Source organism: Arachis ipaensis, chromosome B06 (genome assembly GCF_000816755.2).
Source record: "Arachis ipaensis cultivar K30076 chromosome B06, Araip1.1, whole genome shotgun sequence".
In the NCBI taxonomy this organism is placed as follows: Eukaryota; Viridiplantae; Streptophyta; class Magnoliopsida; order Fabales; family Fabaceae; genus Arachis; species Arachis ipaensis.
The window spans coordinates 90854029-90865174 of NC_029790.2; the positions used below are offsets into that span (position 1 = coordinate 90854029).

General features: G+C 35.2%; 1 long non-coding RNA gene across 1 annotated transcript; it reads right to left on the minus strand.

The window, feature by feature from the left end:
- On the minus strand, positions 3714–6329 carry LOC110264051. Its single transcript, XR_002349787.1, has 2 exons — positions 6269–6329; positions 3714–3832 (listed from the first exon to the last, which is right to left on the minus strand). It is a non-coding gene; the product is annotated as an uncharacterized LOC110264051 (long non-coding RNA).

The window sequence follows — 11146 nt, forward strand, 5'->3', positions numbered from 1 at the left end:
AAATTGCCACTTGCCACTGCTTGTTAGAAAGGAGGGGCTGTAGCAGTTTGGGGAAACCGGGTCAGGGGAACCGGGTAGGGTTTTTAGGGTTTTTTTCAAAAATATAGTAATTGAAACCCAATTTAAATCCAACACTAATTATATAGAGAAAAATACTATTTGCTCATCAATTTTACAATTTATTTTCAATAAAATGCCCAAATCTAAAAATTAGAAATAATATACTTAATTTCTTCATTTTCCAAAATAGCAGTAATAATATTTAAAATATTATTTATCTAATCCAAATCATATAAAATCCTTATTATTTCATAACTATCAACTTTATAATTTAAATATAGAAAATAACCCAATAATTATAAAATTAGATAAAAATCATAACTCGTCTCAAATCCAATAAATCAAAAATTTCCTTAATTATCTCTGATAAAATAATTTCTAAAATTAAGGCTATAAATAACTATATGATTTGAGACTTGATCATAATAAGACTTTTCAAAAGTTCTGGGTCTTACATCCTACCCACCTTATAAAAATTTTCGCCCTCGAAAATTGATACAAAATGAAAGGAATTTCATAACAGTTCACCCTTGAACACATTTAAAGAAGAAGCAAAAATATCCCCAAAACATAAACATATATACGGTTTTCAAATACTTGGGTGGTCGTATGCATAACGATACAAAGGTAGGAGTGTGATTGCAAAGCAAACGTTACAAGGTAGGCTCAATGCAAAAGATAACATGGGTCAATCATGCGATAGTAGGGCAAAGCATCAAGGCTATAAAACAGGATGGGGTTAAAACGATGTGCTCAATATCCGCACACTAATCTCATATCAACCTCAAGGTTTCAACTTTCCAATTCCATCAAGAACTTTACAAACCCCAAATTTGATCACAAGCCTGACAATTACAAACCCGTTCGCAAGGAACAAAACACCCACAACTCATAACGTTGCACACCTACCGCTTCAACTTCCGTATACACGTATCACGTCTTAGAGAACTAACGCATCGCGTTACTACGTCTACAAGTCGCATATGATATCAAAACAATTCTCGAGTCTACTCAGAAGGATACAAGATTTAGAAAGGGGAGTCAAATGTCAAGGATAGCAATAATAGATTTGAGAGAATATATCCAATCCCAGATAACCAAGGATACTCAAGCAATGAAGTTTGCTAGACACAATTCAATTGACAACTTCAAAGATAACCCTTAGATCAAAGAAGCTCAATAGGATCAATAAGAAGAAAACCAGCGCATCAGTTTGAAACAAACTCAAGCTGAGTCGAGAAAGCATGAGGTTTACAGAAGAGAATATTTCAAACCCAAGACAAAACTCACAGAACTAAGAGCATGATAAAAAAATACTTCCAAATACATTGTTCATAAAAGAATTGAAAACTTGCGGAAAAAAAAAAACCACTTCGCAGTCTGAAATAGAAGGTTAAGTAACAATATCCTTCAAGAGAGTAACAAAAGCATAATCGTGTCTTTGCTTTAATGCAAATTCACGTTGAAGCAGACATTGTAGAGTTCTAAAACAAAATGCACACAAGTTTGACTAATAGCTAAAATATTTCCTCAAACATTTTAGAAAAATAGTTAGGTGCACAACCTAACCAAAAGCAATCATAAAACTCGGAAGAGAAATCAAATGCTTATTCAAAAATTTCCAAAGTTCATATTCAAACAAGCATGTATAACATTCATAGCAAGGGTGAAAGAGGAAGTCAAACTCTTTTTAGAAAAGAAATTCTGAGATAAAAATTTGCTTACAATTTGGTAAAGGAAATAAGTGGTGCATTAGAACAAACCAGTTTCCACTAAACAAGGAAGCTTTCCAAAACCTCATTTAAAATGGCGCATGCCAACTTTAAATTACTTTCGTCAAAATTGGACAATGGTTTCAATCTCAATCAAACAACAGAAAATAAATTCCGTCTAGTATTCTTCCAAAGAGAATTCAAAATTCCTTTGAAAGTTCAAAACAAGACTCCAAAAGTGTTTCTTGAAATCACCATCTCAGAAGAACATTCAAGAAGTTTAAGATGTACTAAAAATGAGTCAAGCCTTGCAAGAAAGGATCTTAAATAGTTCAAACAAGATCCACTAGGCATAGGGCATCAAATAAGCTTTCAATTGATCCAAAAGAATACAAAAATCATAGAAAAAGACAACTCAATCATTTGTAATTTCTCAATGATAAATTTTTTACTAAAACTCTTGTAAGCCAATGAGAAGATAACGATGCACTAATTTGAAATCAATCAAACTAACTCACATAAGAATGAGATTCACAAGAGAGGACAAACCAAGATCAATGGTAATGTTCAGAAGATGTAAAAGATTAGTTAAAAACAGTATCATGTATGACATTCATAGAGGTGAAAAGCTTAAGAAGGAACGAGTCCGTTCATAAGAGGAAAGCTATGAGTCCAACATTTTCAAAAGAACAACAATGGCATAAACCATGTAGTACGCTAAACCCAACTCAATCCAAAATAAGTTAAGTAGAGCTTATCAAACGAAACTCAACCAGGATAAAAATGAAAAATTCTTTCTTTCCAAAATTTTGAAAAATATCCAAATACACAATCAAATAAAGATGTCCATTGGAGCTATAGTAAAATTACTAGAAAGTCAAATTTACTTTTAAAGTAAGTGCAATTGCGTAAACCAATAAAAGTACAAGCAAGGTATTAGAAAGAAATAGTTGTTAAACTGCATAAATAATTTCAAAGTCTCATATATAGAAAAGTATATATCTAATCAACAGTAATTTATAAAATCCCAAAATTGGCTGTGATCACTGTCCAGTAAGAGAAAAACTGAATCAACAATTTCTCAAAGAATGGAATCAAAACCCGGAGTTAAAAGTCACAGCACATTAAGACAAGTTCAAGGCTATATCAAAGAATACTTGAATCAAGAAGAACTCAAACAGAGGAAGATAGATGCAACAAGGATCTTAAACCAGCATATGCACTTAAGGTCAAACAAGAACGCATATGGATAGAGGAATAGAGTTGAAAAATCAAACTACTTTTCAAAAAGACTAGCAAACAAGAACTTCAAGTTAGGATATAAAAGAACGGGTCGACTTGAACAAAATTCAAGACACACAACTGAATAGCCTCGAGAAATAGTTTCCAACTTTTCCAAAACCCGCGATTCGCTTTACTCAAAACTCGGACTTCATCTATGATAACCCATCAGTGCTTTCATATACATAATTCACTAGTATTAAGCCGGCCAAACTTAATACCAAGAATTATGCAATGCAAGACTAACGGCGTTAGTCAATAGATCGTCATGTGCATAAAGCTCTAATTCTCGTCATTCGACAAGACCTAATACATGACAAATGCTCATAGCATGCAACTGAAGCATAGGCAGTCCATTCCTCAGGCTCTACAGGAAGAACTGCTTTGATACCATAATGTAACACCCTAACTACCAAAGCTCACGCTTCCGGCTGCGCAACTCTGATAGCACGGATATTACGACGACACTTATACTATTTAATACTAAAATATAAGCCTGTTTGAAACTTTAAACCGCAATACCGCTCCCAAAAAAACTTTCATCCGATAACATACATCCATAAATACCATACAACTTACAAAACTCATAAAGAGTACATCCATATATATATATACAAATATATATATAAATAATATTACAAACATAATCCAATACAATCTCTATCCCTCTTACAGATCATATCAAGATAAAGGCGAGGGTACAATAAACCATAACTAACACAATACAAAGCATCTCAACAACGACTAAATGAACTCTTCGTAACTTCTGCGCCCATATCCTGAAAGGGGAAAAATGTAGGGGGGTGAGAACATCATCCTCGAAAGGGTTCTCAGTAGAGGGTTTTTGGGAATTACTGTAATAGGATACGTGAAGATAACCGTACCAGTGATTAATAACCGTCTTATGCCTCTTTTCAAAAACAATGGTTTACAATAAAAGTAAAGTCGGAAATCTTTTCTGAAAGAGAAAACCATTCAATTCTCAAAACTCAAAAGCCTTTCAAAACGGTTTATCTATGCTGAACCAAAATAGCCTTTCATATTTTATTCCAAACCAAAAACACAAAACCGAAATCAACCATCGGTTCATCTCATTCCAGCCACGGCCCTAGGCCCAAACAATCCAACCATCAACCAATCACCACAATCCAACAGAGTCCCAGATGCAAACACAGATAGGAAGTTCAAGCACAAACAAACAATTATTACAAGTAGAACAGTTAGCAATTAATCACATAGGCAAACCAAGTATAATATGCACACCCAACTAATGTCACACAAATGCATATGATGCATGCCTGTCCCTAGTGGCTAATGATATCATCTGTCGGTTATATAGCCAGCCCGACACGTCCTGGTAGCTAACCATGGACAGAAACACCCATCGCAGAGCAAGTAGGTTTGAGCTACAACCCCCTTGCTACTGCCCGCTCAACCCAGAGCCAGTGGAATAACCACTACTGTGGCTACTACCCAGGCGGGTGTTTAAAAGCTCAACCTGGAGCGAGTGGAATCACCACTACTACTGCTACTACCCAGGCGTCACAATCTCTGACCTGGAGCAAGTGGGACGAACCACAACTCTTGCTACTACCCAGGTATCTCAAGCATATATTCATTCAGTCCCAACCATGGATCAACATCCATCTCAGCCATCCGGCTTAAATTCATAATTCATAATCAGCCATACGGCCCATAACTCATTCGGCAATCCGCCATAAATCAATATTATACACAGCCATTCCGGCTCATAACAAAATGGCACCTCCACCATTCAACATCATCAAATTCATAAAACCGGCATTTAAGCCATAAATCATTTTCTCAATTCATTTCACTTTGAAATCGAGTTTCGACTCTTTTCAGCCTTGGCTTTAAAGATCTCATTTCTCAAATCATCTCAGGCTCATAAGCCACTTTTACTCAAGGTAAATTCCCCTTTGAAAACAATGCCACTCTCGGCATCCTCTTTCCAAACTTCCATAACCATGGCAAGTTAAAGATTTATTTTGAAACATTCAAATCACCCATTTAACAATGGGATTTTATAACAAAATTTCCTTGGCAGAGTCCCAAGTCTTAAAGGGAGAATAACATAACTCATTTCACCAAATTCATTTAAAATCATTAAAGCATTGGCTTTCCGATTTGAGTAGGAAAATAGGATCTAAGCCAAACCGAGTCATGTAATCATTTACTTCTTTCAAAGCCGTTTCCTTTACTTAGGCAAAACCAACTTCAACCCCATGATAAATTCTAAAGCGTTTCAACTGTTCAAAAATTGTTTTAGTCTTGCAAGAATTCAGAATTCAAAGAGTACTTAAAACCTTTCTCAAAACATTTCAAAATGATACTTGTCAATAGACATTCAAGTTCTTTCAAAGTCATTGAAACTTCTTTAATTGAAACCCCCCAAGTCAAATTCAAAGGCATTGCCCTTGTCACATTTAAAATAGCTTTAAAACATAAGTTTCATCCAAATAACTTTCTCCTGAAAGAGGTACAATGCCTTTCTTAAGAAGGAAGACTAAATCACAATTTCCTCTTTAATAATTCATTTCGAAAGCATGAATCATCCTTTTCTCGATAATTCAAATAAAATTGTAGAAGGCTTTAACTCATCATTTGCCCGACAACATTTCAATAAGAACTCGGATTTTATAGAAATTTCGGCAGCACCTCCCCTAAAACTTGGACTTTGCCACCCGGTTCGGGTCCCAACTAAACCGTTTCTCATTCCTTTTCAACAGCTCAAACCAGAAATTAATTCAAAAGCAAGCTAAATCCAACAGTCGCCTCAATGTCATACCTCAAGGAAACCATTTCAAAAATCAACTCAATATCAACCGGTTTAACTCATTTATAAAGCTTTAAAGAAACGGTTCAGTAACAAATCATTTATCCAAGATCAAGTCAATTAAAAATAAACCAGGCTGAATTCAAAAGTGCATTCGACTTTTCACATCAAATAATTGACTCAAATCAAATCAATCCTCAACGGATTAAACTGAGATTTCAAATCTTTAAAGAATCACTTCAAAACATTACATTTCACAAAGCCGCACAACAATTCAGCCAAACAAACATCCATAATCATTCGACTCAATAAAATAATACATATGGCAGATACTATCACTAAATAAACCATATCTCATATCAGTATCCATATGTAATAATTCCAATAATAAACTATAGTTTTCGGAAAGCGCCCCTACCTCAAAACGCAATTACATAAGCCACACGCGTCACATAATCCTTTCCGCCTCAACCCGAGATCAACAATCAAAATCCCGGCAGCCAAGACCTCAGCTCCTAGCCACTTTTGCAACAATCTCAACGACTCTAATCGCAACATACAACAATCAGGACTCGGCCCCACGTTTTCAAAACTCATATTCATAGACCGAACACAACAGAATACTAATGCGAGGTTTTCCAAAATAGGAATACTTACTGAAACTAAGAACGGCTGAATCAGACCGCAGTGCCCTCTGAACCGGTTGGACGGTGGCCCCGGCAGCCACCTTCAGCGGCTGCGGCGACCCGACTCCGGCAACGGTGACTGAAACCAACATGCCGCAACAATAAAACTCGAGAATCTCACAAGAAACGAAAACCAAATTCGAAACCCTTACCGGCATTGGACCTCGACGGCGGCAGAGGCATTTTCCGGCGACGGCAGCGGGGGTCTCAAGTGGCAGAGATGGCCAGAAGCTCCGGTGTGGTTCCGGCAGCCACAACCACTTCTCCGGCAGCCATAAACACAGAGGCGCAGCTCCCTTTTCCACCAGCGTCACTTGCGGCGGTGGCCGGTGTAGCAGTGACGTTTTTCGGCGGCAGAGGCTTACCGGCGCACCCCATGAGCAACGACAAGGTTCCCAACAGCAGCTGGGCTTCACGGTGGCAGAGTAGGCACGACTGGCAACGGCGCGGCTGGAGATCACGGCGCGTACGACGGCGACACGGATGGACTCCGACGCGGTGGTTGGACCTCAGCTCGGTCTCAGATCCGTTCTCTCCTTCGCGCGTCTCCCTTGCTCTCAGCCTGGCTCGTTGACTCGCGGATGGACCGAATGACGGCGGTACGGGGACGGTGATGCGACGGCGAGACGTGGGTCGACGGCAGGGAGCGGCGGCACGTTCTCTTCTCTCTTCCCTTGCGTGACAGCCCTCAAGGCGTGGCACGACGACGCGGCAAGATGGGACGGCAGCGTTGAGAGGGACGGCGGCGCGATGGCGGGTTCGACGGTGACCATTTGAGCGGTGGCTTCCTCACTCTCCTCTGATGCACTCAGCCTCTCTCTCTATCTCTCTCTCTCTCTCTGCTTTAGCTTCTTTCTTTCATAGAAATCAAAGGAAACTGTGTATTGCCGCTGCTTGTTAGAAAGGAGGGGCTGTAGCAGTTTGGGGAAACCGGGTCAGGGGAACCGAGTAGGGTTTTTAGGGTTTCATTTCTTTTTCAAAATAATTAGGGTTAGGGGCATATTGGTAATTTCACATAAAATTGGGAATAATATAGTAATTGAAACCCAAATTAAACCCAACACTATTTGTACATAGAAAATACTATTTGCTCATCAATTTCACAAATTATTTTCAATAAAATGCCCAAATCTAAAAATTAGAAATAATATACTTAATTTCTTCATTTTCCAAAATAGCAGTAATAATATTTAAAATATTATTTATCTAATCCAAATCATATAAAATCCTTATTATTTCATAACTATCAACTTTATAATTTAAATATAGAAAATAACCCAATAATTATAAAATTGGATAAAAATCATAACTCGTCTCAAATCCAATAAATCAAAAAGTTGCCTTAATTATCTCTGATAAAATAATTTCTAAAATTAAGGCTATAAATAACTATATGATTTGATACTTGATCATAATAAGACTTTTCAAAAGTTCTGGGTCTTACAACCCTCGCAATTATCTTGATATATTCTGTAAGAGGGATAGGAATTGTATTGGTTAATGTTTGTAATATTATTTATATATATATTTATGTATATATATGGATGTACTCTTTATGAGTTGTTGTAAGTTGAATGGTATTTATGGATGTACGTTATCGAACGAAAGTATCTTTGGGAGCGGTATTGCAGTTTAAAGTTTTAAACAGGCTCATATTTTAGTATTAAATAGTATAAGTGTCGTCGTAATGTCCGAGCTATCAGAGTCGCGCAGCCGGAAGCGTGAGCTTTGGTAGTTAGGGTGTTACATGTATGATTATGAATATTGGCTGGTTCTGGATTGAACCGTGAGCCGGAATGGCTGTGTATGATATTGATTTATGGCTGATTGTCGAATGAGTTATGGGCCGTATGGCTGACTATGAATTATTAATTTAAGCCGGATGGATGAGATGGATGTTGATCCATGGCTGGGACTGAATGAATATATACTTGAGATACCTGAGTAGTAGCAAGGGTTGTGGTTCGTCCCACTTGCTCCAGGTTAGAGACTGTGACGCCTGGGTAGTAGCGGTAGTAGTGGTGATTCCACTCGCTCCAGGTTGAGCTTTTAAACACCTGCCTGGGTAGTAGCCGCAGTAGTGGTTATTCCACTGGCTCTGGGTTGAGCGGGTAGTAGCAATAGGGTTGTAGCTCAAACCTACTTGCTCCGCGATGGGTGTTTCTGTCCATGGTTAGCTACCAGGACGTGTCGGGTTGGCTATATAACCGACAGATGATATCATCAGCCACTAGGGACAAGCATGCATCATATGCATCTATGTGACATTGTTTGGGTGTGCATATTGTACTTGGTTTGCCTATGTGAATTAACTGCTAATTGTTCTACTTGCTATAATTGTTTGTTTGTGCTTGAACTTCCTATCTGTGTTTGCAACTGGGACTCCGTTGGTTTGTGGTGATTGGTTGATGGTTGGATTGTTTGGGCCTAGGGCCGTGGTTGAAATGAGATGGACCAATGATTGGTTTCGGTTTTGTGTTTTTGGTTTGGAAAGGTATGAAATGCTAATTTGGTTCAGCATGGTTAAACCTTTTTGAAAGGCTTTTGAGTCTTTGAGAATTGAATGGTTCCTCTTTTAGAAAAGATTTCCGACTTTACTTTCATTGTAAACCGTTGTTTTTGAAAAGAGGCATGAGACGGTTATTAATCACTGGTGCGGTTATCTTCATGTATCCTATTACAGTAATTCCCAAAAACCCTCTACTGAGAACCCTTTCGAAGATGATGTTCTCACCTCCTACATTTTTTCCCCTTTCAGGATATGGGCGCAGAAGTTACGAAGAGCTTATTTAATTGTTGTTGTGATGCTCTGTATTGTTTTAGTTATGGTTTATTCTACCCTCGCCTTTATCTTGATATAATCTGTAAGAGGGATAGGAATTGTATTGGTTAATGCTTGTAAAGTTATTTATATATATTTATGTATATATATATGGATGTACTCTTTATGAGTTTTTGTAAGTTGTATGGTATCTATGGATGTATGTTATCGGATGAAAGTATTTTTGGGAGCGGTATTGCGGTTTAAAGTTTTAAACAGGCTCATATTTTAGTATTAAATAATATAAAAGTCGTCGTAATGTCCGAACTATCAGAGTCGCGCAGCCGGAAGTGTGAGCTTTGGTAGTTAGGATGTTACATGTCACATATCACTCATTTATTGTAATTAAAATCAAAATTTTCTTTCTAAAATTAAAAAATTCTACTTTCCTCCCTACTAATTTTACAACCAAAATATGTCATATATCACTATCTCATTACAATTGAAATCAAATCTTTCTCTCTAAAATTAAAAAGTTCTCTCCTATTCCTTCTTCCTTTCTCTATCTCTCTCATTCCTTCAACCACTCTATCTCTTTTATATATCATTATCATTGACTAATTACGAATTTGACAATCAAAATGTGCAATATAACATTCTTTAATTGCATTAAAATTAAAATATTAAAATTGAAATTAAAATTAAAATATACCTATATTATATATCATATATTACTATCTAATTTAATAACCAAATATATTACATGACATTCTCTTATTAAAATTGAGTGAAAATATTTTAAAATTGAAATATTGAAATTGAAATATACGTACCTATATTATATATCATATATCATAATATTACTATCTAATTTAATAATCATATATATGTGTCACATGACATTCTCTTATTAAAATTAAGAGAAAATATTTTTCTCCAAAATTAATAAACTCTCTTCCTAAATTCTCTCATCTACCTCTCTCTATTTTTCTATTTCTCTCTACCATTTTCACTCTATATATAATTTATTTTATATTAGTAATTTGACAAATCAAAATATGTCATCCGATATTTTTTATTACAATTAAAATAAATTTTTTCTTTCAAAATTAACAAACTCTCACTCTTATTCTTCATCTTTATTTTTCTCTCATTCTCTATTTTTTTTACCTTTCTGGTCTATGAAAAACAAAATTAACAAAATAATATAATTCAAATAAAAAATATTATTATTTTTATTATATACATATTTTTTTAGTTTTAAATTTTTACCGCTTATCTTTCTAATCTATATTTTTATTTCTCTTCTTTCAAATATTTATTATATATAATTTGGAGAGAATACTAATGTTATAATTAAAAGTTAGAATCAAGATTCAATTGTTTAAAAAAAATATTAATTTTGAGTTAATTTTATAACTTTAACATCTAATTAAATATAAAAGTATACATGTTAAATTATTTTAAATTTTAGACAACGAATGTTAAAATTAATTATTAATAAAAAATTATACTTTTTCATATAAAAATAATAACTAAAATTCTTATTATTTAATTTTTTATCTACAAAGACTTTTGTTAACCTACGATTTTTTTTTATAAAAATAGTTTGATTTTATAAATATTTTGTACCATGCATAATTTATACTATCAATATAAAGTGAACCGTAATTTTAAAAAAATTATATTCCCATAATGTTATTACGGGTAAAAATACTAGTATTGACTAAATACTTATTTCTTAATTATTATGTACGTATAAGAGTGTAAGAGACTTGTGAAGTGGAAATATATTTTATATGTTTTAGAATATATTTAATATATTTCTAAAAACATTTGCAAATTAAAA